Raw genomic sequence first — 23,755 nt, forward strand, 5'->3', positions numbered from 1 at the left:
CACAAGTGCTTCCCTTCTTATTGGTCATAAAGGCCACAAGAATTTCACGTGCCACCTGATAGCGACTCTTGCCCAGAATCCTTATTCCGTTAAGCACTGGCTCACACTTGCAATCTTTACAATGTAGGGGCAAATTCGACCCGCCTCCGTTTTCTAGCGATTTTTCATGTTCCCGTGTCCTGTCGTTAATGCAGCGACCCGTCTGGCCTATATAGACCCCCCCCCCCCCCCCCCCCGCACGTCAGTGGGATTTCGTACACCACTCCGACGGCAGAGGAAACGAAAGAGCATTCTCCTTCCCACCCAAACAGATGACACGTGGGGAGGGGTGCACCGTCCGCCGCGCCCAGACACACACACTGACGACATAAGACTATAAACGCTACATTCGTGGTCTACACGGAAAACCAGCTTGCACATATTGTAGTGCACCAGTACAGCTTTTGGGAGTACCCGCACTTCCAAGCCACCAAAGAGAACACCCTAAAATCTATGTCAAGGCACACACGTCCCGAGGACTGCGATAGCTGGCTTGCTCCGCCTCAGTGGACCGAATCCCCGAATCATGCCTACTGCCACTCTTGGCAGAGTACTTCCGCGAAGTGCCGGGCGAGGAGTGGTAGTCCCCTTTCGAGGTCGCGGAACTGACCCTGGAAAATAAAGTTTATTTCTCTATATACAATTACCCGCTTAGATGCCCGAGAATGGCGGTAAATTTCGTAACAGGCTAGAATGCGGCGCCCACTTAAGCCAAGTGGCATATGGACACTCCCTATGATCACTCATTACTATCTACCATGCGGCGTCATGATGTTTGGTACCACTTTTCATGAGCCATATAATGCTTTCGCATTAATAAAAGACGGGCGAAAGGGGGCAACGCGCGAAAAGCATACACAGGCACACACACTTACAAAAATAAATATATACAAAAAAACAAATCGCCACTACATTTTTTCTTGCGAAACGGCACTGGTATCGGCTGCTTCCACGTCTAAGTAATTTGTCCGCAGGGGCGTCTTCCAGCACCGCTACAAGCTGCTTGCCAAGACTTGCTCGAGAGGTCGAACCTTGCACATCCCCTAGGCTGCGCTTGCCGCGTTTTCTTTATTCCGGTTCTTTCCAAGGCGAAGGTCCGGTCGCGAGGATAGCCAGCGGTCGAAGCTTCCGATAAGGTTCGGCCTAATTTATAATCCAAAGGGAACCCCCCCTCCGTCCCTTCCGTGCGATCACCCGTCGTGAGCTCTCAGAACGACCTTTCGACCCGTGCACTCTTCTTGCGGCCGACGGTACTTTGCACCTGTCAACATGCCTTTGGAAAGCTTGTTGTACGGGTATCTCTAGCGCACAAGCTTGTTGAAAAGCGGCGCGCTTTTTTTTTCCTTCTTTCCTCCCTCTCCTTTCTCTCAATCTAGATTTCCCTGCCTCTACGCTCTCAAGAGATACAGGAAAAAGCAGGACGCTTTCATACGGTATCGCATCCAGCGGTTAGCTTGTCACAATGGGCCACTTCTATGCGATTGTTCCAGACGTCCCCTGGCCAAGACACCCGTAACCTTACGGCGACGTAGCGATTGTTTCTGTTCGCTATTTCTGCTATTCAGGACGCCCATGAAAACACCTCCATCGCTTACGAGCTAACGAAGCGGCCTGGAAATTTTCGCAACAGGTGGTACATGTGTTAGTCCTTGCGTGCGTTAGAACGGGTTTGTCAATGGGCTTATGCAGCGCACGAAAGCATTTTTTTTTGCTTTTCTTTTATTGCGAAAGCAATACTACTTGCACTTTCACGCCTTTGCCGTGCCGCGGCGGTGACCACCATTGACCTTCATTTGACCTTTATTGCATTAGATTGGATTAGATTAGATTTTATTGGACTGGATTAGATTAAAATAGATTAGATTGGATTGGATTGGATTGGATTGGATTGGAGTGGATTGAATTCTCGACGCAAACAGGTTCAGCGGCATTCTGCAACGCTAAAAACTACATATATTCTCCCTACTCGGTGTTCGTGCCATATCTTTCTTGACGCTCGCTCGCCACACGAGGATTGGGAGTACGCACGCGTTGCACCCAAGAGCGCTGAACGTCGAAATCCCGGCTCATCCTGCTGCGCGCACTGCACTCGAGTCGGAGACGATCGTCGATTTGCTTTCAGCGCGAATTCGAGACGCATTGCGCGCCCGCGCGCACGCAACACAATGCGGCGATGCAGCGAGGAGACAAGGCAGCGAATACGTTATACACGGCCGAGCAGCGCGCGCGCACACACACACACACACACACACACTTAAGTGTTTGCTACAAGTGACACTGGCGCACGCACCGTCCGGGATCGATGGTGGGCGCAGCACCGCCGGACGGAATACGCGCGCCCGGATAGAGAACACGCGTCGAACTCGAAAAATAGATGGGTGCCATCGATCTGAAGCTGCGGGGACGGTCTGCACCCGAGCGCCGCGCTTTGCGCTTCCCTCAACAACTCCCCCCCCCCCCCCCCCCCCCCCCCCTCTTGCGCGCTTTTAATGTTGGGCCCCACTGCATCCGATTGCCATGTGCGCCTGTTTACCAAAGGCCGGACCGACTGGTTGCGCCCGCAGCCGCCACTGTCTTTCCCTGCGGCGGAATGCATTAGGCGGTCGTTTGTCGTCGGCTGACCACGCAACCGGAAGCGCATGAAACATGCACGCGCTGGACACAGGGCCAGGGAGAGCGTACGCACCGTCCCGTTTGTTCTCGGCGCTTCACTGCATGCCTGTGACAGCGCCGGCCTGTGGCTTCTTTTAGGGCGCGCAGTTTAAGAGCGTAAAAGTAAGTTAACATGAAAAGAAATGGCACCACTCGCTCTGACTGTGAGGGCTAAGTGCAAAAGCTCGTTGATAAAATGCGGCGCCCATTAAAAGGACACTGACGACAAGCTAGTCTGCATCGATAGATTGCTTCATTCTAGCGTCAAAAACTCTACACTCAAAAACCAGCTTTTCTAGAAGAGGGCAAGAAATGAAATGTAGGTGTCGTCATCACCGGCCAATTTTGCAAGTAGACAGCGGTGTGTAGACACTGTTTTTTTCTACTCGGATCCCAGAGGCTAGGCTACGCCGCCATTCACTTCAAAACGGTTATCACGGAGTCATTTTCGGTGTAGCCGTCCCGAGTTCGAATTGAGGGGTCGAAAAGCGTCTTTTGCTGCCAGACGAAGAGCATTGCACCCAAAAAGACCCACAGAATCGATACGTAAAGGAGAAAAATTGGATGACGTCTTCAGCGACCCTCGCACATGACAAAAGCGTGGTGGATGGATGAATGGATGTTAGCAGCGTTCCCTTTGAAAGGGGGTGGTGTCAGGTGCCATCATGCTCGGCATTTCTTTTATTTTTAATATATTCTTCAGCAATCTGCCTAACTTAATGGTATTATCTATAAATCTGCCACTTTTCTTCAACTACAAATTATATTGGCATTCTATTGGCATCCATTGTAATTCTATTGAGATTGCATTGATATGTCAGTAGAATGTTACGCTATCGTGGGTTCGTGGTTTTTGATCCCACCGCCGGCATATTGTTTTTTACTCTGCTTTCTAATCAATTCTAATCAAATACGTAGCATGAACCACAACCAACTTTCTCAACTGTTCATCATCCTGAGCTCCGTGTGGTCGACGTTATCCGCGTGCCCTCTTCAATACGGTACCTCACACAGACCTCAGGCAGCTTTCGGATGCAAATGCAGTCGGTTTAGAGCCAACAGGGCAGTCTAGACGCGAGTCCCAAGTGTTTGCCACACAATTTGTATGCCTTCTTCCTACGGCGCGCTGTGGCTTGGCGCTGAGTAATCCACGCTGATCAAACTCTACTCGAAGCTCATAAGGGAGTAATTACTCATTGGCATCCACCCGAGCGCAGCCATACGGCTACAAAGGAAAGCTATACAGCTTTCTCAGAAACTTTGTAGTTAAAGAAAAATTCGTTCTGGTCCGGGGTTCGAACCCGGGACCACCGCTACACCGGAGCAGTCGCTCTACCAATTCAGCTAACCGGGACGGCAAGCTTATGGTAGGGCGAGAGCGAATTGATCAATAACTCGAAGTGGGAACAATGTTATTGATCAATTCGCTCTCGCCCTACCATAAGCTTGCCGTCGCGGTTAGCTCAATTGGTAGAGCGACTGCTCCGGTGTAGCGGTGGTCCCGGGTTCGAACCCCGGACCAGGACGAATTTTTCTTTAACTACGAAGTTTCTGAGAAAGCTGTATAGCTTTCCTTTGTAGCCGTATGGCTGCGCTCGGGTGGATGCCAATGAGTAATTATTCCCTTATTACAAATCTACTCCACCTTGGGGGATTCCCCTAAACATTTGACCAATGCTCGAAGCTCAGTGGCGAAGCGAAAGCTACAGGCGGGCGTCGCGGGCGACACGGGAGCGGCATCCGGCTTTTGCCGTAGCTTTTTGGGCGTCAGTACTGCCCAGAGGAAATGGCGAGCCTTACAAGCCAGAGCAAACAGCAGCGCCAGCAAAGGGTGTAAATTGAGATTACTTGAAGAGTTACTTCAAGGTGAACGACAGGACTCGCCTCTATTAAGGCTCAGACATAAATACCTCGCGTGAGAACTGTATCTACAGTCTTTGCCAGAAGTAACCGAGCAACAGGTTCTTGCTTCTCAAACGTATAACGGAGCATCTACAGCAGCCCTAAAGACCGGACGGTGCCATAATGTAAGGACAAGGTCTCACCTTTCTTTACACAGAATCGGAGGGCTGCCATGAGTGCTTCGCTACGCGCCTAAGAAACAAACCACCTGTGCCGGGTTACTTTTGGCAAAGACTGTACATAGAGACTCGTGCTACAGATCTCCTCGCTTAGATGACTGGTGCCCCATCAAAGTACTCCTTTTTTTTTTTCCCCAAGAACTATACCTTAGAGAATGCAGTATGGGCGCTTTCGTCTAGCTATGAACATGCGTTGCCGGTTTTTTTTTCTTTGATTCTTTATATGTTCTTTGCCTATTTGCACTCGTGTAGGATGTGATAACACTGTGGTTCACATCTTTGCTGTCGCGAGTGCGTTCTTTTTGTTTTCAAGTAGTCCCCTACCTTCACCGCATCTTTCGACTTGTACCCTTGACCTCTACAATAATTACCTTGTATATGGGGCACTGCAGCTACACTAATAAAATAAACATGAACAGGGATTTGGTAAGGCGACAAAACCACGACCAAAGTGTTCGTAAAGCAGTGCTTGCCTGAAATCACGCAGAAATCCACGAAAGGAACACGTATGAATCGATACGTGTATAGCAGACGCGTGTATAACAGATGCGTAATGCATCCAGGCATATTTGTTTTTCAATACTGGAAGCTTCCGCCTCCTGCAACATGAGCCGCATTTTTGTGACACGTTTCCAGGAAAATTACTCAGGAGTATCATTGGCAGAATGCTTTCATAAATCTCTAAAATATAAATCACTTCAAAGCGACGCATGGTCCGATTTGTCCTGTGTTAGAGGCAACTTACACAGTGTTTATTAAATCAAGTAGACGCATTGTTTATTTTCTTTTTAATTTTTATATCTACCAACATAGCTCTATACACGCGTCACCGTTCTCTCATAAGCCCCACATAAAGTGCTACCTGGCTGGCGCGTGTTTCTGACAGGGTCATATGCTACACATACGCAGAAGCGAGCGCATGCAGTGCACTTGAGGATCGCGAAATTCAGCAGGTATGGTACGCAGCTGCGGGAGACGGGGATGATGCCTGAACCACGTTAAAAACGCAGACGCCGATGAAACGAGGTGCTCAGAAAAAAAAAGAAAAGAAAGAGTGCGTTGAAGAGGCTCCGATGCACCTTCATTCTCTTCCTCAAAATGAGCCTCACTGTCGCCGTCCGACGAAGGAAGAAATGAAAGAAGAAATGAAAGAGGGAAGTATTGGCGACGAAACCAAAAACAAGAGGAACAAAAGAAAAGCACCCCCCCCCCTCCTCCCTCCCCCTTGCGGAGGAAAAAGTAGAATTCGGCCACTGAGCCTCGCGGACGGGATGTGCGACGCAGTGGTTGCGCCTCTTCCTCGCACACGCGAGCACACACACACACACACGGGCGGGCGGCGAAGATTATACGCACTTTTCACGGCCGTCGCATGCAGCCCGGCCGTTGGAGGCAGCCGTGACCCACGCCGCGACGCACCATGAGCCGTGACCAATTTTGCGCCCCAGTGACCATTAGGCCTCCTCTTTTTTTCCCCCTCATCCCACGGCGATGCGCCTACGCAGCACGCGAGCAAACGGGAACGCGTCGCCGCGCCGTGCTGTCCGTGCCGAGTACGCGCGCGCCTGGTTACGAGAGGGGTGAGGGAGGGCGCTTTGTTTCTTTTTTTTTTCCCTCATAGAGAAAGAAAAAGCACTAAAGAACGAAGTGGCGAAGAAATGGAGGCCTGCACTGTGCCGACGGCGCCCATAAAAACCTTTATCTGTGAGTGAGATTCCGACGTTATATTTCGAGCCGTCGGTCCGGGGCGCTAGCTAGCTCACTGGCGTTCCTGGATGCGCTCGATATAGACATGCTCGAAGCACCGTCTTTCTTTTACGCTCCTGCGAGCTTCTGCGAACACATTTAAAGCGTGGCTGAAGGCAACTGGCGCCTGCGCGGCTCAAACGACACGCACTGAATGCGGCGGAGCTGATATGTTTACACGGGAAGAATCGGGGAGCGGACGGGTACGAGGGTTACGGCTTTGGTTAGGGTGTATTTCTCTTGGCAAAGTTACTAGATTACCAGGGCCTCTCGATAGCTTTCTCGGAAGAGCGTCAAAAAGCACTGTTATTCGCGTGGAAACCGTCGGAGACAAAAATGGGCGCATCAGGGTAAAATACGATCTGCTTAACCCGATGGGGCCGTTAGGTAACGCAGGACATTCTTCTTGGTTAGTTCACGAGTGCCAAAGCTACCGGCCGCGAGACTTGAGGTCTTTCCTGCGTCTCATGTCGCTGTTTGGCTTTTTAAAGGAGAGTCTCAGGATGAAAACTGCTTCTAAGCATTGCCGCAGAAGGCGTGAAAAGCACAGGGGCAGAGGCGCTTAGAAGAGGGCCGACAAACAAGCGAACGCTGGCGCTTGCAAACAAGTGAAATTAGCATACACGAGGTTTTGGTGGCAGCTATGGTATGGCGTGGCATATTCATGCAGTAATTTCCTAGAGCTGCACGTAGGCTGGGGAACGCTGCACAGTCCACAGAGCTATGGCTGAAAAAAATATACGCACTAGATTGTCCGGAACCAAAGAGAGTGCAGGAGCCAATCGTGCAAATCGCGCATGACTCAAGCATCGCAAAACTGCGCAATAAATTCAGCATGAAAAATTTCAGGTCATACTTGGCGATATTGAAAAAAAGAATACAGAACAGTGCGCACTCACTGACAGTACGCAAAGCGAAAAATTTACACTTCTAAACATGAACAGCCTGCGGGCTGTATACGGGAAATTGCGGTAGTGGATGGCTCGGGAATAATTTCGGCGCCCCGAAGTTCTTTAAGGGGACAGTCTACTGAAGGTGATGAGTATAAAGATACTGGCACCATTTCTCGGACGGCTTAACCCTCTCCTTTCGCAATCTCTAGAAATGGCTTTAAAGGGCAGACTACTACTGCTGCTGCAACTACTACTACTACTACTACTACTACTACTACTACTACTACTACTACTACTACTACTACTACTACTACTATTCTACTACTGCCAACAACAACTTATGCGTCTCAACTAATGCCACGTTTATCGTTGGCACTACCCATTATTCATTACTGTGGCAGGCATTTGTCGTGTTAACAACGTCACTGTTTGCAGATGCCAACTACCGTATACGGGAAGGAGATATTCTGAAACCGAAAAATTGCTTTAGAAATAATTCTGCCTTCTTTTCTCAGCTTCACAACCGGGTATACATTTATTTCGGCAAGGAGCATCAAAGTTTTGCAAAGAAAGTAGAGTCGCTAAAAGTCAGCGTACTGTCCCTTCGAGGTACACTTGTATCATATAGCACCCGGACGCTTTCGTATGCCGCCACTAAAGCATGGATTCGATCCCGCGAACTTAACTTCTGCATTTGAATGCCAGAGCCACTGAGCCACCAAGGCGGAATGGTGGTGGTGGTCGTTATAACGAAGTTTAATTGGCCTGGCGATTACTTCGCCACAGCCCGTGTTGACCGAGCTTCCAAGGGGAACCGTCATTCGTTCGTTATATCCATTATTTCGTTATTAACCTCTCTGTTATAACGAGGTTCGGCTGTGCAGCTATACTATGGCTACATATACGCGGTTTCGCTCGTGATCTCATCGAGCTACCTTTGCATCGCACGCGAGCCTCCCAGTGCAGCGGCGCTTGTCCTTCGAGTGCCTCGCCGAGCGCGGACGTTGGCGGTCGTGTAGGAGGAGCGAAGGTCGCTGCGCGGAGACCCCCGAAGGATAAGCCCCAAAAGGGGCGCGCAAAGGCCGTTCTTCGCCGCTGTAAAACGGTGGCGTCGGCGCACCAACTCTGATCTCACCAAACTCCTCTCTGTTGACAATAATTTAGACGAGATTGAAAAGGAGTGACGCCCTGTTCTTGTTTCGTTTGCTGCGTTCCTTTCCCGTCCACTTTGTAAGAGTGTATTCACTGTTTCCGACAGAATAGAGCACTTTCTTTAGACTCGAGATTACTCACACTTAACACAGAAGGTTTCCGGGCGAACGAACGAGTTGTTGCAGTAAGCCAAGTGGCCACGGCACGGGCTCCACGTGTGAGTAATCTCGAGCGTCATCTGGGGTCATCGGTTCTGCTAGGGTCATCGGTTCTGCGCAGTTAGTGTCTTTAGATACTTTCCTTCTGGTCGTAAGAATTCTCAGTAACGCTGTGGGAGACCGCGGTGCAGCGCCCTGTCGATCGGAGCATGTGTCGGAAAGACATCGACACAATTCATTACATACATGCCCTTTTAGACTGCCGATATCTTGATCTCCTGTATAACACGCACAATGGGCAAAGGAAGTGTATGTCTGTTTTTTTTTTCCCGAATTACACGGGGCTAAAACAGTAACGAATAACTTGTAATATATCTATCTGCAGTGCAGTTTACGCTTAACTTTATTGAACTATTTCTTTAAGAAACCCCGAGCACAGCAATTCCTTTCCACGTGCGAGGGTCATTTCGTTGCCCAACGCCATCTCGTCGCCCTCCAATCGATACTCGAGCCTCTTGTAAGGACTGATCTTTTCCATCTCCCAAACTTCGGAAAATTTCACGTCCAATAAAAGCTATCAAACGACCCTGGAATCATTTTGAAAAAGTCGCTGCTGCTATTGCCACCTACGCATGCGCAACAGAGGGTGCAGTTCCGCGAATTTCGTCGCGCTAATGAAGTTTCCAGTAAGGCTCCTGTAACCTGTAGTCCACGTCGGCGTGGAATTTCCAACCACATGTCCTATCGGTGGTCTGCCTTGCCGTATGCCGCATTTTACCAAACTACCCCGCTGGTTTCAACGCAGAAGAAAAGAAGAAACGTTAGATCACTCGGCAAAGCGGCGGCGACGGCAGACAAGGCGCCCCCTACAGTCCCGGCCGGCGAGGCACCGCGGGGGACGCGGGCCACGGCGAGTATCCGGATGCGCCAGGCTGGGCGCGTAGGCACGCGTGTGGGCGCGGCCGCCCTCTTCGGCCTTTGGAAGAGAAGAGGTGCAGTGCCGCTTGGCCATTGCCCACACGCGAGTGGCTCCATTACACGGAGACCGCATCTCTGCCCGCGGCGGCCGCGACGCCATTTGAGCGGCCCGGTCGCAATGAAAAAGACATTTGGTTGGCGGCTTCGTCCGGTTCCGCCTTTAGTTTCGTCGTTACGTGGCGCACGGCCGTATTTTCCATTGTTTAAGCAGAATGCCGATACCGTGCTGCTCTCCCGACTGCCCCGGGCTGTCACGACCTCGTCGGCTTATTCGCCGGAAAAAACAGGAAAGCCCTCCGAGATGCGAAGGCACGCCCTCAAGTGCGCTGTTCTTGATGAGATGACCACGGGCTTCGGGACACCCAACAGGGACAAGAAGGAAAAGATCAGCGGCGCTTTGTTTTCAAATACGCGCGCCGTGACAGAGGCACGAGCTGAGACCATTGTCTTGCGCCTTTCCATCTGTGCGCCATGTGTATGTGTGACGTCGCGTATCCAGTATAGGACTCTCAAGGAAAAGAGCTTCTTTTGCTTTCGTTTCGTGAATGTCCGGTTCAGCAATCGGGCGAAACAAAGCAACGGAACTCCGGGGCAACGTAGTAGTTAACAAAAAGCGAATGGTTGTATGTGATAACAATGAGGGAGTTTTAAATACGGGAAAAGTATCTTTAGGGCCCCGAAACCTTACGATTATACGAAGGGCAACCATTACAGAAAAATTGCGGGCGTATCCAACGTTCATTTACAAATATCTAAGCTACGAAAGAGAAAGATCATTTCCTCCGCCCCCCTCTCCAACCCCTTTCTTTCCGTGACCTTAACGCTTCTTTCACAGTTAAAACACACGAAAAATCCCTGTCATCTTATAAAAGAATGGAAAGGGAGTATGAAACGACCCTCATCGCACGCCCTCCGCTCCCTTCCACTGATGTGGATCTTCTTTGAAGATACAAGTTCGGCAACACAGGCAACACACTCTCTGAGGTCTCTCGAGCAGCTTTCAATTAATGCGCAAATTACGAAACACCGGAGCCGTTTCCGCGAGCGATGCTCCGAGCGATCAAGATGATGACTTCAGCAACGTCCTCGCCGAGCGTTCGCCTGCCACCCGCGTGTATAGAGAGCAACTTCGGGCGTCCTCTGTAGAGCGAAGCGCGGGCTGACAGGCTCGCGGTCGGTGGGTGACGTGAATACTAATTTTTCGAGTTAATCGGCCAGGGGGGATGTGCTGTGCCCCACCGCAAGCCGCGACGGGGGAACCATTTTTCAAGGAGGACGCCCCTAAGCGACGGCGAGCTCCTCAGAAGAGAGTAGTGCAGCCTCTCCGGTGTTCTGCCCCGAAGGAAGTGCGCCCGGCGCAGAAGCCGCCGAACGCGATCAATCACTGTATGGAGGCAAAGCGCTACAGCAGCTTGAAAAAATAAAAGAAAGAAAAGCTGAAATTTTGGTCTCAGCCACGGCCGCGCTCATAGCGCAGCGAGCAATTAGCCGGAGTGCATTATGCCGTAGAAGCGACGCCGGCTGTATCAAAACTGAAGCCGCACGAGCTTCTCCCGAGCGACGGCGAAAGAGATCGAAAGAGTACCGCCCTGTACAGCCTGCGAACAGCGACCGACCCACGCTAAAAGCGTCTCTTTATGGCCCGGAGGCTTAAATCCGAACGGGTGCACTTTACAGTGCCGGAAAACCAATTTCCTCGCGTGATGGAAGATTGCCAAGTTTCGAAACTGCTGGGCATCGTTTCTCTTTGAGGCGAGCTTGCGTTCGTTCGGAATGTGCTTATAATAAGAACGGTTAATTTCAGTGCGGACTGCGGAGACACCGCATTACGCAATCCCACGAGGTTTCTCGGCACGAAGAGCCCCTGCGGAACGTCCGGCGGGCGCGCTCACAGACATCACCGTTGCGTTGACTCGATATCTCGCCCAATGACAGAAGTTGGAGAGAAGGACCCTTAGCGCTAATTGACAGGCTCTGCGCCCCAGCTGGCAAAAGATTTTCGCTGACGCTAACGAGACTGCACGCTACGCCGAGTACTTTGTTTTCCGGGCCAGTCTCGGCTCCGCTTAATGACCAGCGGACGAGCGGTTTTTGTTCCGGCCGAAGCCCGAACTATGGGAACATTACTGAGGACGTTCGGTCCTTGAACTTCAAGTTCGCAGAAGTATAAGGAGAGCCGAATGTCTAGGCGTGCGCGGTTCATGCGCCGATAACGTTCCGCGAATCAGCGATCTGCAGGCAATTATCACCGGTTTCCCAGCATGCAAATGGAAGTGGGAAGAAACTATCAGGGGGTTATCAAGAACGCTAAGCTCATCGTGTCCAAACTACATTGAAGGCATGATGAAAACTGAATGCACAAGACTTCAGTTTGCACAGTGGAAGCCGCGAGAGTAGTCAAGGTTTCGGATGCAACATATCCCGACAGGCTTTTCGGCTGGGCTCATAAGCAAGGAAGAAAAAACCGATTCTATTCGGGCAACTCCAGCGAATCAGTGCACACTTCCCAAACATATCACAAAAGAAACGTCGAAAGAAATCTCGCCTATAACACAATGTTAGCGTGGCGAATTTCTTCATGACTTCAAATCGAAATTGACAATATCTATGCGCGCTTGCAATATCCCGTATCAAAATTTCTTCATGCGTCTCAAGCTATATCTATATGCTTCAAAAGGACGCCATGTGACAATGTGTCAGGCGTGCCCGAGAAAATAAAAAGAGAGATTCATTCGTTCCTGTCCGTTTATCGAATGGTGAATGAATTTAAAGATGAAAATGGAACAAGGAACAAAATGCGCCCGCAGGTGTTCAAATTTCGGTTCCCTCTCTTCATAACACAAGCAAAGACAACAGCGCAGAATACTCCCCTTATTCTCTGCGCCACAAAGCTTTTTCTCACCATCTTTTTCTATTCAGCCCCTCGTCACCAGTGCTTGTCGGAGCGTCGCGCTCTTATATTAAACGTCAATCACGCGCTCTGTGTTTGAATTTGGCGACCAACCACGGAATGAAAACTTTAGAAGGGTGCAAACACTTTGCGTTCCCGCGCACCGTAAGAAAATTTCGCGAGTGTGTGAGAGTGCGTACGGGGATGCAAAACGTGTGCAGTCGTCATGTGCCCTCATCGCCACCAGATGGCAGCAGTGACAGGGAGTACGTCACTGAAGAAAGAAAAGCTGAGCATGGTGGCAACTGCCACCACCCCGTTTCAAAGGGGGCGCTCCTATCCATCCATCCATCCATCCATCCATCCATCCATCCATACGTCACGCACAGGCGAACAGAGAATGGTTTGGTTTGGTTTATGGGGTTTAACGTCCCAAAGCGACTAAGGCTATGAGAGACGCCGTAGTGGAGGGTTCCGGGAATTTCGACCACCTGGGGTTCTTTAACGTGCACTGACATCGCACAGTACACGGGCCTCGAATTTCTCCTCCAAAGAAATTCAGCCGCCGCGGCCGGGATAGAACCCGCGTCTTTCGGGACAGCAGCCGAGCACCATAGCCACTGAGCCACCGCGGCGGCGAACAGAGAATGGACTTGGCTTGCACAGTGCCGCTGTGGAGGCGAGTGGGTATGCCATGAAACACTCGTTCAATGGCCTGGCACATGCAATACGAGGGTCGGCATCGATCAAGGAGACCACTTGTCATCAGCGCCGTCAACAGGTCTACGTAGCCGAAGGCTATTACGCGGAACTAAATGTGCCAAATGTGACTCAGGTGCTAACTTGTTCTAGTGCACTCCCTTCGTTCCCTCGTAGCACACTTTAATGTTGCGTAAAACCTGGCGTTGAGCGTTGGCAACACTTGCAAACCCATCAAAATGCGTCAAATGCATTCCACTAGGTGCAACACGGATGCAATGCATAGCATTTTGTGACCAACATTTGTGAAGGCAAATGATATATTCATTACTGAAGGCGTACTAAATTTGTTACGTAGTTGTAAATTCCAATTATTGGTAAGGTTTTATGTTGCTTGCTCGGGGTGGCGCGGAATACTTGTATTACTCATTGTCACCAGGTGATAGTGCGTAGATATCCCTTGTGTCATATATATATATATATATATATATATATATAAATACCCCCGAAAACAGAAGATTGGACAGCCGTCGCCGTAGCTCAGAGGTAGAGCACCGGACGCGTAATTCGGAGGTCGTGGGTTCGGATCCCACCGGCGGCATGTGGTTGTTTTTTCTTCTGCTTTTCTAATCAATTAGCTTTAAGCGATAACATATTCAGTAATATTCTAAATTGATCAACACCACAAAATAAATAAATAAATTAAAAAACAAATCCCCTGTGCCCCTTGGTTTCTGTGGCTGTTGGCTTCTTTCATAATTATAACGAGCCCCTCATTCCCCCTTCCCTTGTTTGCTTAATTGCTTAGCGAGGGCCTCGGTTCTGGCAGCCTTGATGCCATAGGAAGCATAAGAGGGTTCTCACGCAGCTTCCACCCTCTCCGTTCGATGACGTTCTACGTCACATCTGCGGTAACTCAGGACGTTCTACGTCCGCCGCTTATGAACGTGGGTGGCGCTGATGAACACTCTCAAGGTTAGGTTACTTGTAAACATAAATACCCCCGAAAACAGAAGATTGGACAGCCGTCGCCGTAGCTCAGAGGTAGAGCACCGGACGCGTAATTCGGAGGTCGTGGGTTCGGATCCCACCGGCGGCATGTGGTTGTTTTTTCTTCTGCTTTTCTAATCAATTAGCTTTAAGCGATAACATATTCAGTAATATTCTAAATTGATCAACACCATAAAATAAATAAATAAATTAAAAAAATCCCCTGTGCCCATTGGCTTCTGTCATATATATATATATATATATATATATATATATGTGAAAGAAGCCAACAGCCACAGAAACCAAGGGGCACAGGGGATTTGTTTTTTGCGACCCGATGAAATTGAACTGAGCTTTCGCTTTTCTTTTTTTTATTTATTTCTAAGCATGGAAGGTTTTATACAGGCTCTTACAGACCGAAGCCGCTCAGAATGTTCGCTGGATTCTGAAGGCAGTACCACTCTGTCATATATATATATATATATATATATATATATATATATATATATATATATATATATATTACCGGCGGCATGTGGTTGTTTTTTCTTCTTTTTTTTCTTCTGCTTTTCTAATCAGTTTGCTTTAAGCGATAACATATTCAGTAACATTCTAAATTGATCAACACCATAAAATAAATAAATAAATTAAAAAAATCCCATGTGCCCATTGGCTTCTGTCATATATATATATATATATATATATATATATATATATATATATATATATATATATATATATATATATATATATATATGAAAGAAGCCAACAGCCACAGAAACCAAGGGGCACAGGGGATTTGTTTTTTAATTAATTTATTTATTTTGTGGTGTTGATCAATTTAGAATATTACTGAATATGTTATCGCTTAAAGCAAACTGATTAGAAAAGCAGAAAAAAAAGAAGAAAAACAACCACATGCCGCCGGTAATATATATATATATATATATATATATATATATATATATATATATATATATATATATATATATATATATATATATATATATATATATATATATATATATATATATATATATATATGACAGAGTGGTACTGCCTTCAGAATCCAGCGAACATTCTGAGCGGCTTCGGTCTGTAAGAGCCTGTATAAAACCTTCCATGCTTAGAAATAAATAAAAAAAAGAAAAGCGAAAGCTCAGTTCAATTTCATCGGGTCGCATTCCCGAGTGCATTATGCTTTGAACTGCGAACTGCATCGCGACCGACAAGCTTAGCGTGGTGAATTTAAAATCAGGCACATTTCCAAATCATTCCCGACCTGCGAGCGCGTTTCCTCACAGTATAGTTACTAAAGAAGCTAAGAGTGTGCGTCTAGGCAAAAAAAAAAAAAATTCTTTTTATTTTCGTGACTGTACATTAGCAACCAAGACAGCGCTTTGATGTATCATTTGTACGAAACCTGTGCATTCGATTCGGCCGCAGTGAAGATTCTTGCGTAACTGGATCTTCCTTGTACATTAAATCTCTTTGTTTTTTAAACATTTTTTTTTCTATACGCTTGGCTTGCATCACTGGCTTAAAATTGTTAGTATCATGGGTTTATTGGATTGAGCAATGAACTGACACATCGAGCCCGGCCCGCACATCGAGTCAATAATTTGGCTTAAAAAAAACTAGAAACATGCCAATGCGCCAAAATAACACCGCCCCATCAAATGGAAATTTTTTTGCGAAAAAAAAAATTGCGCAGCAGCTTCTGTCAAAGGAAGCTCGAATAATGTCATCTTAGACAGTTTAGGTTGCGCAACAAGGACGGCAGTGAATAGGTTTCATTAATTTGTCAGTAAGAATCGCGGAGAGCTTGGCTATATTTTTTCTCTTAACAAATGCGGTGAGACTTCGCGCACATCAATGCCACGCACACACGCAAAAAGTAATTCACTTAAAGTGCAGCAAGATCGGAAAAACAGCGAGCCACTGAAGTACAATAAATAAAATTAAAACTAATCGAATTTTTTTTTTTCGAGCTCAGACTAAGAAGATTATGGGATTGCCTAACTGCAGGCACGCTTTGATGACAAAAGTACGATCGCAGAAGCAATCTTCCTGCATTGTTCAGCAGCAGGGAAAGATACTTAGCTAGAAGCCGGCCTGATTGGACATGCATGCGCTCAAAGCCTCACGTCCTCGCTCGTCTAAAAACGATGGCAATTTATGTGACGTAACACCTTCCGTGAATAGTCAGCAATGCTCTGTTTTTCCGTGGTGCGTTTCTGCACGGGCTGCTCGTGTCGAAAACTATGCCTAGGTTATTCAGCACTGAATCAAAAGCGGCGTCTAACAGACAGAATTCGAAAGGAATAACATCCTTTTTTTACCCGCTGTGTTACGATTATTTATTCAATTTATTTATTCAATAAACCCCTAAAGGCCCTCAATCGAGGGTATTACATAGGGGGGAGCAATGACACACAACGCAAAATAATATTGAGCAAGCGCCAATGTGCAATACATAAGAACAGAAAGCACATGTAGAAAACAAAAGAAATAAACAAAAACCTGTAGTATGCATTGTAACTTACACGAAAAAAAGAACAGATAGTGTTTTAGAGGCATAACAACCGCAGGAACAAAACAAAATAACAAAAAAAGCTGAATGCAGCATGTGGTACAATCAATTAGTGAAGCTAAACAGACATTTGGGTAAGAAGGTCCTGAAACTTATTAAGATCCCGCTCAGAAGCGATGTGTGAAGGAAGATTATTCCAGTCGACTATAGTACGTGGTATGAAAGAGTTAGCAAACGAAGAAGTGTGGCATGATATGCGTTTAACTTTCAGCGGGTGGTCGCGACGTGGAAAAAAAGATTCAGGTGATTGAAAAAAATCGTCATGGAGCAGAACATGATGGTAAAGTTTATGAAAAAGGGTCAAGCGTGATAGTTTGCGGCGATGTGATAACGTATCAAGTTCGGCGCGAGCCTTTAGTGCGGTGACGCTAGTATGACGAGAATAATCAGAAAAGATGAATCTAACGGCACGGTTTTGCAAAGATTCTAAGTCATCAATAAGGTATGCTTGATCCGGGTCCCAGATGGCCGACGCATATTCGATTTTAGGCCGTATTAAGGTAACATATGCTAGTTTTTTCAGGTGGAAAGGCGCTTGTTTAAGGTTACGTTTTAGAAGACCCAGAGAGCGGTTAGCAGCTGCAAGAATATGGCTAAGATGGTAATTCCATGTTAAATTAGACTGAAGGTGTAGTCCCAAATACTTGTAGGAAGTAGAAAGTTCAACCGGGTTATTAAGGAGAGTGTAAGATGTTGGGATGCGACAAGACTTGCGAGTGAAAGAGACAAGTTTAGTTTTAGAGGAATTAAGGGTCATTAACCAAGAAGAACACCGCTTACTAATGGAATCTAAATCAGTTTGCAAAGATTGGCGGTCAGAGTCGTTAGAAATGCTACGGTATATAACACAATCATCAGCGAATAATCTGATTTTGGATGATACGCAGGCGGGTAAGTCATTTATGAAGATTAGAAAAAGTAAAGGACCCAAAACGCTACCCTGGGGAACACCGGACGAAACGGGTGAGGAGGACGAAAGATGATTATTGACAGAAATGAACTGAGATCGGCATGCAAGAAAAGCTTTAACCCAGGCAATAACATCGGAATGAATGTTCAAGTGGGTTACTTTGAGCAAAAGTCTGTAATGGGGGACCCGGTCAAATGCTTTAGAAAAGTCAAGGAATAGCGCATCGACTTGTTTGCCTGCGTCTATTGACTTTACAGTTTTTATTTCTCGAAACAACGGCGGACTTTTTATGCGAAGCATACTACTTTAGCTACCACTTCAGCCCTTCACCGTGGTTATGCGCCTCCAAATCACGTGATACATGACGTCACACCACGTGACACGATGGCGTCACGACAGTGGAGAAACGGGGGCCCACCTCGCGCCGTCGCTGTGGTTGTGCGCCTCCAAATTACGCGACACGATGATGCTTCGTATTCTCCAGGCTTAACCAAGTTAAGCCTCAGCCATTTTTTAGGTGTTCAGTTCAGAATGCAAGTTTGGCTTTTTGTAGGCGACTGTTATTCTCCCGGAATGAATTGCTGACTTTTTTTTTTCTTCGGTGATTTAGCGCGGCAATTCTGCGTGGCCAAAAGCCACAAAGTCTATCTCGACATTATTCTCAGCATGAACATTTCTTTTCGCCAGTAATTAACATAATTTACCCGCAATTTTGCCCTTCGAGGTGGGCTTGTAGAAGGAATTGCTTTCGCCAATAAAAAAGCGACGCAAGATTAATGAGACGGCCGGCAGTCAAGAACGCAAGTGGAAGTCTACTTCTAAGAACTAGGCTGACAAGCTTTCTTTGAGTTGTCAAGCTAGAGGGCGGAGCATCATGTGGTCTGCGTGTTGATGGCAGCGATGGATCTGCCGCTCAGTCAGAGCAGCAGCCCGAAGACGATGTTTTGTAGCGTGAGCTACATTGACCACAGTCTCGCCGTTTTGCGTGCTCCCTCCGTCGACCATACTGCGCATGCGCGAGTGACGTCAATGCGCACAGCTGGCGCGCCTCGCCGCCGCCGCAGAGCCACATGATGTCACTGCTCACGCTACGTATATCCTGGCATAGCAGAGCTAAGCCACTGCCAACTTTTTTAGCACCACTACGGGCGTTTTCGTGTCAGTGTCCTACATGCAGTTGATAAACCTACTTAACTGACTAGCTGCTCTAAGGGGTTATGATAGTCAACAAACAGGGCGTAGTTGTAGCAGGCGACTAGGAAGCGATGCTCCTTGGTCTGCTGAGGCGTGTGAGCAAGCGGAAAAATGCCTTAAATCGCACAACTGCGCGGCTTATTCGACGATACCACCGTCTCACCACGCCCCTAGCTTCCCTACCTAGTTAATTTCCAACTTTGACTGAGTTTAACTCGTACTCGACAGCCAGCTAGCTATGCCTTCATGCCAAGCATACTGAATTTTCGGTTAAAACCGAATTTCAAAAAACTAAATTCGGCGTACTTTTACCGGCTTTTAGGTTTGAATCGAATATATCCAACTCCAAGTTACGACGTATCAATTCGGTGCTGATGCCGGCGTTGACTTTCACAACTCAACTAGGATGCGTATTATACAGTTGCGCGTGAAGGGATAATCGAAAAAATGGCATTTCTAAAACGCATATTTTTGCTTTGAAATGCAATGGCGAAACGTTAACACAATTCATAAAGCAGCAACAATGTTTTGCATGCTATACGCGGTGACTTTTCTAGCAGCTTTGCATGACAAATTTTTAAAAATTAAAGCAGGAAATAAACAGACGATGTAGTTAAAAACTTCAAATTTTTACACAAACCTACAAAGTCGTCTCGGTGGTTAATTAATGCGCTCTAGATCCTTTTATGCAGATATCTATCTTTTTTTTTCGTATAACCGGCTACTAACCACAACCAGCCGTTTTGAAAACGTGAATAGCAAGCTTTGGTTAACAAGCCGTGGGCGAGTTCTTTCCGTTGAAGGTTTTGATTGATTTTTATACGGGCCTCGTTTTTAGCAAACCACTTTCTTTCTGCTAAGTTGGCAGTGTGATATTGCCTTTTACTGCAACTGTATCTGCTCCACAGCCGACAGAATAAACATATGCTCACATTACCAAAAACGACCCGAAGTTTGTCATTGGTTCAGTGAGCGCTGTACCGCGACCGCACGCTGGTCGGAGATCGTTAGAAACTGCGGCTACACAGGCCGAGGCATTCAGGTGAGACGCAGCGCACCGGTACGCTAACGTGAGATTACTTCCTTTCTAGGGCACAGCTGCAATCGACGTGCTCGCATGAACATTCCTGAAAAAGATCTTGCAAACTACAAGCGGAGTGGAGTATATTTCGGGAAGCATACAATAAATGTGCTGCTAGACGCGCGGCTAGTGTAACGGTAACTAGCACTTAGAAATTTAAAAGCGAGAAAGATGTTCGAGTTTAAACGACCTTAAGAAAACTCCCAAGGTTTTGTAAAGGTTTTCTTCAAGCACTAACATCTCTATTCTAAACGTCTTCGTAAATTTCGGACGTGGCGGTTCTAGGCTTTGGTACGAGAGAGAGAGAGACTTTTTTGTCTGGGCACCATGGTCAGATAGGTCTTGCTTCCACAGTTCTCGAAGAATAAAACGGGGAACCGTGGATCCGTCTTCCCCACATTCCGCCCTTCTCCGTCGCTCGAACGAGAGCAAAGGGCCAACACCCGTGGTGAAGTTTGCTCCGCAGACTCGTTTCCCCCCCCCCCCCCCCACACCCTTTTTTTATTCCCCTTTTCAGCAAGAGCTAAACGGGTCTACAAAAGGAAGAAAATCATCCCTGGAAAAATGTCGACGCATGCTTAACGCATACGTAAACTCTGCGTACTTATAAATGCAGCGCTGCTGTAAACACGCACTTAACCGGAATCGAGATCCACAGACACAACAGTAATAATGCAAAGAAGACCAGGACGATGATGAAGAAAAAGTCGGCTGCAGCAAGTCGGAGCCCAGCAACGGTTTTGGTGTCGTCTAGACGAAGTTTTCGCGCAGCAGCACGCAGAGGTAGGCCCGAGTTGTTGCATTTCTGGGGGAAGGAATAGGCATTTATGCTGCGAAGATAAACTACGAGCGAGCGTAGTAAAAATCGTTACGTAATTATTGGCAAGGAATGAGCACTTAAGCATTGTTTATGTTGAAAAAAAAAAAAAAACGCTGCGTTTGCGAAACACACGCGAACACGTACGCTTCCTTAAGGCTTGATGACGCAGGCACCGAGGAAACTCAACTACAGAGGGACCTATAGACATTATCTCGGTTGACTTGGATTCGCATTAGGAAGCACACTAAACACCCTAATAATGAAAACGGGGCTTGACTCTGTTACAAATCTTAATTTCGTCTGCATTTTGACGAAAGCCACAACGATGCAATCTCCACTTCTCTTCTCTATCCGTCAAAAATAAAAGGGGGGGGGGGGGGGGGCAGAAAATTAATGTCAGAGATGCTGCGTAAGTCATAAAATGAGCCAGATCAAAGGTAAGTGATTAAAACAAACATATAGAATCTCCCAATATGAGCACATCGGAGGTCGTTTATCTTTCACAGAAACCAGGTGCCAGCTGTGTTGCAATTACAAACGTCACCGGTGCGCACGGATCAGCAAGTACTCCCCAACTAGGGCCCTGGCAGTGCTCCCCCAGTAGACCGGGGGAGTGCTGGGCGTCTCGGTATCAGCTGGCATGGTGCTTCCAGGAGACAATTGAGCGCGCTCAGAAATGGCCCGCGGAGTTCGACCGAGGCACCGTCGTGGTCCCACGGGGCAGGACCCGGAGCGTTCGGTCGACGCTCTCTTTGCACACAAGGCAGGGCGAGTCGCCTTCGCGGGCTCCGTAGCTTGGCAAAAGCAATGAGATTAAGCCCAAGCACAGCGCGGCGGAGCTCCGTCGCAGCTGTAGCGCGCTCCTGGCCAATTAGAGAGCTCGCTCTTGCATAACGCCTCCGGGGGAAGAGCCTCGCGAAATCCGACGTCGTTTCGCTAGTAGGTTTGCCGAACCGAAGAAACCAAGCGGCAGGGGGACGCGGGCTTTCGAGTTTAATTAAGACTCGCTCCCACTCGTGGCACGTGCGTAAAATAAACTTGCCAAGAAAGCATTCTGCGGAGCTTTTGAGAAAAGAAGCACCGAAGATATCTGCATGCGAAACACGCGGTGTCCGGACCATGCTCATTCAAGAACTGGCTTTGTTCGATACGAAATTACAGGTGCTCCTCGGTGATTATTTTTTTTTCACGGCTGCAAGAGACCACTACAAAAGTAGCGTAATTACACAATCTGTCGCTTTGCACATTTGATCGGTAAAATCTGAAGTGGCCGGCGTTGAAACGCGGCACCACGCGTTCCGGTGGCGCCGGAATCCCCAGAATCAGAGAGGAGGGTCGCAGCCCTCTATTAAAATCGCTGATAGGAAGTTGCTCTGCAAGAAAAATGACATCTGAAAAGTTTAGAGGGCCTAGTTTGAAAAGGTTGTGCTTCCTCAAAACAATAGTTTCATACATCCCACAAACAAGGACTGTATACAGATTTTCTGTAGCGCGTGCTTAGAAGGTAATATACTACAAACGACCAATCCAGTGCCGTGATAATCTTCCTCCTATGTTCTGGCGACACAGCATGAGCGGCAACATCGTTTTTACCAGAAACGCTCGAGAGCAGATTGGTGACGAACATGAAATGCTTCAAAGCTGCATGCTTGCAACTTGTTTCTGTCTTGTGAGGCACAGTAATACCGGAAGTGGCCCACAGGCAGAAAGGATCGGTACGGCTGTGATCGTTAATTACTTCTAATTTATTCGTTAAGTTCGGGTGTGGTCGCGGTGTCAACACCACTTCCTGGTCTCATAACTTTACTAGCGGTATTTTTGTGAATGCATAAACCGTGCGTTTTAACTCATGTTCATTCCGTAGATTTACAGTTCAAACAGGACGGAGCCGTGAAACACTTCGTTCTCGTCCTTTGCGCTGTGCATAAACACGGTACACTAACTAGCCTGCACATCAAGTCTTGTAATCTCCCACGCTGAGTAGGAAGGCGCTCGGCACTCCGCGGCCTTTCTATTGTTTTCAAAGCACCCGATCTTGCGTAGCGATAAAAAGTTTTGGCGGCTTCTCAGATATACAGAGGCAGAAAAACGGGCTGCAAAGCCGGCGGTAGTGTGGCGGCCGGCACTCACCGGAAGATGCGGAAGCCAAGAGAAGAAGCCAGCAGCGCCGGTGTGTAGCAGTAGTAGTAGTACCTCCGGAAACGCAGGGAAGATAATCCGAGGTACGATGTTGGGGACTGTCGCCGAACGGATGCCGACAGGAAGGCGACGGCGGACGCGTGGGAACGTACGCACGGGCGACGAGATCCCGACACCGGACGGAAGCACACCGTCGTCCCCTCCTCACTGAATGGGACCCTCTTCTCCGTTGTTCGAGCGGGTCACAGGAGCACACGGTCTGTCGGCGCGGCGTGCGCGACACACGACGAGAGAGAGCGGGAGCGGCCGAGCGGCGATCACGCGCCGCACAGCACGGACGGCGGCGATCGAGTCACGGCAGCGAGGGGACGCGCAGCGGCCGCGGGGCACATCCACAGAGTTGCGCGGACCGAGGCGCTCTGAGGCCGGCTTCCATTGAGGAGCGGCGCGGTGTCGCGCATGCGCACTGCCCGCGCGCTCTGGGAGAGGAGGACGGTGCCGGCTGCGCGCGCGCGGTCGGAGTGGCGCGTGGCGCACGCCTCCTCCTCTCCCAGCGCACGCATCCCCGCCGCCGCGGCACTTTTGTGTCCTGCGTCCGGATCTCTGCCCCTGCTCCGTGCTCCCTCCTTTTGCCGTGGGCTCGCTAAATCTCTTTTCCTCAACCCCTGCGCTCCAGGCGCACCCCTTTTCTTTGGCTTTTCCTTTTCCTGTCACGCCTATTTTTCCTCCCCTTCCTATTT

The 23,755-nt window shown here is 48.2% G+C and overlaps 1 protein-coding gene across 1 annotated transcript in view; it reads right to left on the reverse strand.

Annotated features, from left to right (window-relative positions):
• The window catches only part of LOC149371995 (uncharacterized), a 173,097-nt gene extending 149,668 nt beyond the window's left edge, over positions 1-23,429 (reverse strand). Inside the window, exon 1 of the mRNA XM_089566348.1 lies at positions 23,007-23,429. The gene's annotated coding sequence lies outside the window, so the exon portion shown is untranslated. The remainder of the gene's footprint in view (positions 1-23,006) is intronic.
• Between the last annotated feature and the right edge of the window lie 326 nt (positions 23,430-23,755).

Source organism: Amblyomma mixtum, chromosome 1 (assembly GCF_055824585.1).
Source record: "Amblyomma mixtum isolate Tamu chromosome 1, ASM5582458v1, whole genome shotgun sequence".
Lineage (NCBI taxonomy): Eukaryota > Metazoa > Arthropoda > Arachnida > Ixodida > Ixodidae > Amblyomma > Amblyomma mixtum.